Source organism: Mus pahari, chromosome 1 (genome assembly GCF_900095145.1).
Source record: "Mus pahari chromosome 1, PAHARI_EIJ_v1.1, whole genome shotgun sequence".
NCBI lineage: Eukaryota > Metazoa > Chordata > Mammalia > Rodentia > Muridae > Mus > Mus pahari.
Genome location: NC_034590.1, coordinates 75,423,498 through 75,431,521, shown reverse-complemented (window position 1 = coordinate 75,431,521; position 8,024 = coordinate 75,423,498).

Sequence of the window (8,024 nt, the reverse complement as noted above, 5' to 3'; positions counted from 1 at the left end):
GGGATAGCATTTGAAATGTAAATAAAGAAAATAATAATAAAATAATAATAATAATAATAATAAAGAAAAAAAAGAAGATGGAAAGATTTCCTATGCTCATGGATAGGTAGAATTAACATAGTGAAAATGACGATTTTTTTTTTAAGCTCCAATTTTCTTAAACTGGGTATTTTATTTGTTTACATTTCAAATGTTATCCCTTTTCACTGTTTCCTCTCTGCAAAAATTCTATTCCATTCCCCATTACACTTCTTCTATGAGAGAGATCCCCCATCCACCTGCTCCTGCCTAACTGACCCAGCATTCCTCTACACTGGGGCATCAATCCTTCACAGGAACAAGGGCCTCCCTTCCCATTAATGCCATAGAAGGCTCCCTTCAGCTCCTTCAGTCCTTCCCCTAACTCCTCCACTGGGGCCCCTGTGCTCAGTCCGATGGTTGGTAGTGAGCCTCAACATCTGTATTGGTCAGGATCTGGCAGAGCCTCTCAGGAGACAGCTGTATCAGCAAGCATTTCTTGGCATCAGCAATAGTGTTTGTGTTTGGTGTCTGCATGTGGGATGGATCCTTAGGTGGGGCAGTCTCTGGATGACCTTTCCTTCAGTTTCTGCTCCACTATTTGTCCCTTTATTTCTTTTAGACAGGAGTAATTCTGGGTTAAAATTTTGGAGATGGGTGGATGACCCCATACCTCAATCGGGGCCATGCCTAACCTGTAGATAGGGTCTCAATATGATCTTCCTCCCCTTTGTGGGGTATCTTAGTTAATGTCATGGCCATGGGGTCTTTGGAGGCTCTTGCTTTCCTGGCATCTGGGACTTTCTGGTGGCTACCCCAGTTCCACATACCCAGTTGCTATACACTTCTGTTCAATTTCCTGATCCTCTGAACATCTCCTCCATCTCCTACCATAACCGATTCTGCCCCTCTTTTCACCTCCCCATCTTCTCTTCTCCCCAAGTCCCTCCCATCTTCTAATGCCCTTGATTATATTGTTCCCCCTTCTAAGTAGGACTGAAGCATCCTACTTTGTCTACCTTCCTCTTGAGCTTCAAGTGGTCCATGAGTTGTATCATGGGTAGTCTATGTTCTTTGCCTAATACCCACTTATCAGTGAGTAAATGCCATGTGTGTTCTTTGTGACTGAGTTACCTCACTCAGGATGATATTTTCAAGTTCCAACTGTTTGTCTGTGAATTTCATGAAGTCATTGTAATAGCTGAGTAGTACTCCATTGTGTAAATGTACCACATTTTCTGTATCAATTCCTCTTTTGAGGGACATCTGTGTTGTTTCCAGCTTCTGACTATTATAAATAAGGCTGCCATGAACATAGTGGAACATGTGTCCTTATTACATGTTGGGCATATTCTGGGTATATGCCCAGGAGTAGTATAGCTGGGTCCTGAGGTAGTCCTATGTCTAATTTTCTGAGGAACCATCAGACTGATTTCCAGAGTGGTTGTACCAGCTTACAATCCCACCAACAATGGAGGAATGTTCCTTTTTCTCTATATTCTTGCCAGCATCTACTGTCACCTGAGTTTTTGATCTTAGCCATTCTGACTGGTATGAGGTGGAATCTCAGTGTCGTTTTAATTTGCATTTCCCTGATGATTAAGGATGTTGAACATTTTTTTTTTAGGTGTTTCTTGGCCATTTGAGTTTCCTCAGTTGAAAATTCTCTGTCTAGCTCTGTACCCCATTTTTTATAGGGTTATTTGGTTCTCTGGAGTCTAACTTCTTGAGCTCTTTAATATATATATATATATATATATATATATATTATATATAATTATATTATATATATTATATATAATATATATTACACACATATATATTTATATATAATACATATATGATATTATATACATAATATATATGATATTGGCTGGGATTAAAGGCATGTTCCACCATGCCCAGCTCCATTTGTCAATTCTTAATCTTAGAGCAAAAGCCATTAGTGTTCTCTTAAGGAACTTTTCCCCTGTGCCCATATGTTTGAGACTTTTCCCCATTTTTCTCTTCCAGTTTTATATGAGGGTCCTTGATCCACTTGGACTTGAGCTTTCTTTGATTGTTGTGTCAATGTTTTCTATGTATGTGATGTATGTGATGCTTGCATCTATGACTCCTAAACTCTTTCCTGGATTTTCTAACTCCAGTTTTGTGTCCCTTTGTGATTTCTTTATTGTTTCTATTTAGATTTTCAGATCTTGAATGGTTTTGTTAATTTCCTTCACCTGTTTGTTTGTGGTTTCCTGTAATTCTTTAAGGGACTTTTGTGTTTCCTCTTTTAAGGGCTTCTACCTATGTTCTCCCGTATTTCTTTAAGGAACTTCTTAAAGTCAGAAATGAATCCACACACCTATGGTCACTTGATCTTTGACAAGGGAGCTAAAACCATCCAGTGGAAAAAAGATAGCATTTTCAACAAATGGTGCTGGCACAACTGGAGGCTATCATGTAGAAGAATGAGAATCGATCCATTCTTATCTCCCTGTACAAAGCTCAAGTCTAAGTGGATCAAAGTCTTCTATCATCAACATGAGAAGTGATTTTTAGATCCAAGTCTTGTTTTTCCAGTGTGATGGTGGACTGGATCCTGTCCTTTCTGTAATCCTGGTTGTGTCAGAATTCCTCATAGTCTAGCTGTCTCTGTGATTCTGTGATTCCTGAGATTCTAAGTGTGTCAGAGTTTCTGGGAGTCAAGCTGCCTCTGGGACCCTGAGATCCTGGTGTAAGCAAGCTCCTGTGATCGTGTGATCATGTGATCATGGCTGTGTTAGAGTCCCTGGGATTTGAGTCTCCTCTGGGTACTGTAGGGCTGGCTGCAGAGTTCACATCCAAGGTAAACCTGTGCAGACCAGGAGTGAACTCTATCTTTAATGGGAGCTCTTATTAAAGATGCTAGAAGTATTAGCTGCTGGAAGCTCATAACTGAGTCACTTTCCTATGGGAGAAAAAAAAAGAGTATTTCTTATCCCAGGCTATTTTCCTTCTCTATTTAGCCCTCACTGAACTGGTGCCATATAAATATAAAGGTACAGCCCACTTCATTTAAATTTAAAACATACTAAACAGTCACCCATTGCAGTTTCCATGACAACAAAGCTTCAGCTCATAATTCTTTCCTTCCTCTAGTCAACAACTACTTCACCCACACATTGTAGGACACTACAAAATTCATCAAGTAAATAGTTTTCACATAGTTTTCAACTTCCTAATATTCAGCTTTCCAGTGACACAAAACTATTATGCATTCAGTCCAAGCCATATAATTTTGAATTTTGTTGTTTTCCAAGTTAGTGATGTATGATAGTGTTCTCTTCCAATGCTGCACAATGTCATTGAGCTCTGCTTTCCATGTAGCTATGTAGTCATAAAGGTAAAAAAATATAATATCTATGATACACTAAGCTGTTAAGCTTGGGTGCTCAACAGGTTAGGTGTATAAAGTATATTCATGACTTACAACATCTTAATTTTATGATGGGTTTTTTGGGTGTCACACAATCTGAGGAACATCTCTTTAAACTACCACCTCCATGCACTATGCTAACTATGACACAACAGTCCTTGTGAGCTGTGGGTTTATTATTTATTAAGTACATCATGACAGAAGTATTGATAATGATCATAAATGCTATAGATTTCAGTCAACATATTTAATAATATATAATGGAAAGACTTCCTAGTATAGTGGGCTCAAGAAATACACACTAATAAAAATCAGTAATTGGTTAGAAGTGAATGTGTGTGGGCCATGAAGAAAGAGAATCTGATACTTTTTTGTTGTTCTAGTCTTCATTTTGAGGTTTATAATATTATCACAACATTTCTCCCTTTCTTTTCCTCCTTCCAAACTCTTTTATATAACCACCCACCTCACTGCTTCACCTCTCCCTCACACAATCTATCCTCTTGTGCCTCACCATCCTTCTCCTCTGAGAGGGTGGAGGGCCCCCTTGGGGTCCCCCCACCCTGATGCATCAATAGGGTCATCCTTTCCCACAGAGGACAGACAATGCAGCCCAGTTAGGGGACTGTGTTCCACAGACACAGAACAGCTTTAGAGATGGTCCCTGTGCAGTTGTTGGGGAAACCACATGAAGACCAAGCTATCTATTGCTACATATGGGTGTGGGACATAGGTAAGACCTGTGTATGTGATTTGGTTTGTGGTTCATTCTCTGAGAGTCCCCAAGGGTTCAGGTTAGTTGACTCTGTTGGTCTTCCTGTGGAGTTCCTATCCCCTTCAAGGCCATCAATCCTTTCCCCATCTCTTCCATAAGGATCCCTGAGTTCTATCCAATGTTTGGCTGTGGATCTCTGCATGTATTACAGTCAGCTGCTGGGTGGATTCTCTGAAAGGACAGTTATACTAGGCTCCTGTCTGTATGCATAACAAGAACATCATGAAGAAAATATATAATTAAAAACAAAAGAATAGTGTCAGGGATTGATGCTTGGAATTGGTCTCAAGTTGGGCTAGTTATTGCTTGGACATTCCCTCAGTCTCTGCTCTGTGTCACTGCATTTCTTGTAGATAGGGTAACTTTTGAGTCAAAAGTTCTCTGAATAGGTTGGTGTTCTTATCATTCTACTGAAACCTGGCTACAGGAGGTGGCCTCTTCAGGTTCCATATCCTCATTGCTGCAAATCTCAGCTAAGGTCACCCCCATTGATTTCTGAGGGCCTCCCTCATTCCAGATCTCTGGCTTGACTGTGGAGATATCTGCCACCACCACACCTTGACCAGCAGCAGATTTCCACTCATTCTCCTGGTCCTCTGACCTTCTCTCTTGTCGTTCCACACAAATGATCCTTATACATCCCCATTCCCCTCCCCATCTCCTCACTTAACCAGTTCCCTCTCTTTACTTGCCTCCTATGGATGATTTTATACCCCCTTCTAAGTCTCCCAGGAGTGCTGACACACCGACTTAAAGGAGGAACAAACCACAGTCAGAGACAGCAAGACCAGCTAACACCAGAGACAACCAGATGGCAAGAGACAAGGGCAAGAAGATAAGAAACAGAAACCAAGGCTACTTGGCATCATCAGAACCCAATTCTCCCACCACAGTGAACCCTAAATATCCCCAACTCACCAGAAAAGCAAGACTGACTTAAAATCACATCTCATCATTATGATAGAGGACTTTAAGAAAGACATAATTAGCTCCTTAAAGAAATACAGAAGAACACAAGTAAACAGGTAGAAGCCCTTAAAGACAAAACACAAAATTCCCTTAAAGAATTACAGGAAAACACAAAGAAACGGGTGAAGGAATTGAACAAAATCATTCAGGATCTAAAAATGGAAATAGAAACAATAAAGAAATTACAAAGGGACACAACATTGGAGATAGGAAACCTAGGAAAGAGATCAGGAATCATAGACCCAAGCATCACCAACAGAATACAAGATATAGAAGAGAGAATCTCAGGGGAAGAAAAAAACCATAGAAAACACTGACACAACAGTCAAAGAAAATGCAAAATGCAAAAGGCTCCTATTCCAAAACATCCAGGAAATCTAGGACACAATGAGAAGACCAANCCNAAGAATAATAGGTATAGAAGAGAGTAAAGATTCCCAACTTAAAAGGCCAGTAAATATCTTCAACAAAACTATAGGAGAAAATTTCCCTAACCTAAAGAAAGAGATTCCCATAAACATACAAGAAACCTACAGAAATCCAAATAGACTGAACCAGAAAGAAATTCCTCCCATCACATAATAGTCAGAACACCAAAAATCGAAGTAGTAAGGGAAGGTCAGCTAACATATCAAAGCAGACCTATCAGAATTACACCAGACTTCTCAACAGAGACTATGAAAGATCCTGGGCAGATGCCACATGCAACCTAAGAGAACACAAATGCCAGCCCAGACTACTATACCCAGCAAAATTCTCAATTACCAAGATGTTCCATGACAAAACCAGATTTACACAATATCTCTCCACAAACCCAGCCCTACAAAAGATAATAGATGGAAAACTCCTACACAAGGAGGAAAACTATACCCTAGTAAAAATCAAGAAAGTAATATTCTTTCAACAAACCCAAAAGAAGATAGCCACACAAACATAACTCCACCTCTAACAACAAAAATAACAGGAAGCAATAATCACTATTCCTTAATATCTCTTAACATCAATGGACGCAATTCTGCAATAAAAGGGACTAACAGACAGGATACATAAACAAGACCCAGCATTTTGCTGCATATGCACCTCAGTGACAAAGACTGATAATATTACCTCAGAGTAAAGGGCTAGAAAACAATTTCCAAGCAAATGGTCCCAAGAAATAAGCTGGAGTAGCTATTCCATTATCAAATAAAATTGACTTTCAACCAAAAGTTATTAAAAAAAAATAAGGAAGGTCACTTTATAATCACCAAAGGAAAAATCTACCAAGAAGAACTCTCAGTTCTGAACATCTATACTTCAAATGCAAGGGCACCGACATGCATAAAAGAAACTTTACTAAAGCTCAAAGCACACATTGTACCTCATACAATAACACCCCACTCTCATCAATGGACAGATCATCAAAACACAAACTAAACAGAGACATAGTGAAACTAACAGAAGATACGCACCAAATGGATTTAACAGAAATCTATAGAACATTTCATCCTAAAACAAAAGAATATGCCTTCTTCTCACCACCTCATGGTACCTTCTCCAAAATTGATCATATAATCAGTGATGAAACAGGCTACAACAAATACAAGAAGATTGAAATAATGCCATGCATCCTATGAGGTCTCTACAGACTAAGGCTGATCTTCAGTAACAAACAAAAATAACAAAAAGCCCACATACACATGGAAGCTGAACAACTCCCTACTCAAAGACAACTTGGTCAAGGAAAAAATAAAGAAAGAAATTAAATATGTTTTAGAATTTAATGAAAATAAAGACACAACATACCCAAGGAAAGCAGTGATAAGAGGAAAACTCATATCTCTAAGTGCCTACACAAAGAAACTGGAGGGAGCATACACTAGCAGCTTGTCAGCACACCTAAAAGCTCTAGAACAAAAAGAAGCAAATCACTCAAGAGGAGTAGACAACAGGAAATAATCAAACTCAGGGCTGAAATGATCCAAGTAGAAACAAAAAGAACTATACAAAGAATCAACCAAACCAGGAGCTGGTTCTTTGAGAAAATCAACAAGATAAATAAATCCTTAGCCAGACTAACCAGAGGGCACAGAGACAGTATCCAAGTTAACAAAATCAGAAATGAAAAGGGAGACTTAACAATGGAAACCGTGGAAATCCAAAGAATCATCAAATCCTACTACAGAAGCCTATACTCAACAAAACTGGAAAATCTAGATGAAATGGACAATTTTCTTTCTTTCTTTTTTATAAAAATAATTATTTTATTAGATATTTTCTTCATTTACATTTCAAAGGCTACCCCGAATGTCCCCTATACCCTCCCCCCTCTTGCTCCCCTGCCCACTCACTCCCACTTCTTGGCCCTGACATTGCCCTGTATGGGGCATATAAAGTTTGCAAGACCAAGGGGCCTCTCTTCCCAACGAATCTTCTGCTATGTATGCAGCTAGAGACATGAGCTCTGGGGGTACTGGTTAGTTCATATTGTTGTTACACCTATAGGGTTGCTGACCCCTTCAGTTCCTTGGGTAATTTCTCTAGCTCCTCCATTGGGGTCTCTGTTCTATCCTATAGATGACTGTGGGCATCCATTTCTATATTTGCCAGGCACTGGCATAGCCTCACAAGAGATAGCTTTATCAGTGTCCTTTCAGCAAAATCTTGCTGGCATTTGCAGTAGTGTCTGCATTTGGTGACTGATTATGGGATGGACCCCCGGGTAGGACAGTCTCTGGATGATCCATCCTTTTGTCTTAACTCCAAACTTTGTCTCTGCAACTTCTTTCATGGGTATTTTATTCCCTATTTTGGGGAGGAATGAAGTATCCACGTGTTGGTCTTCCTTCTTGATTTTCTTGTGTTTTGGAGATTATATCT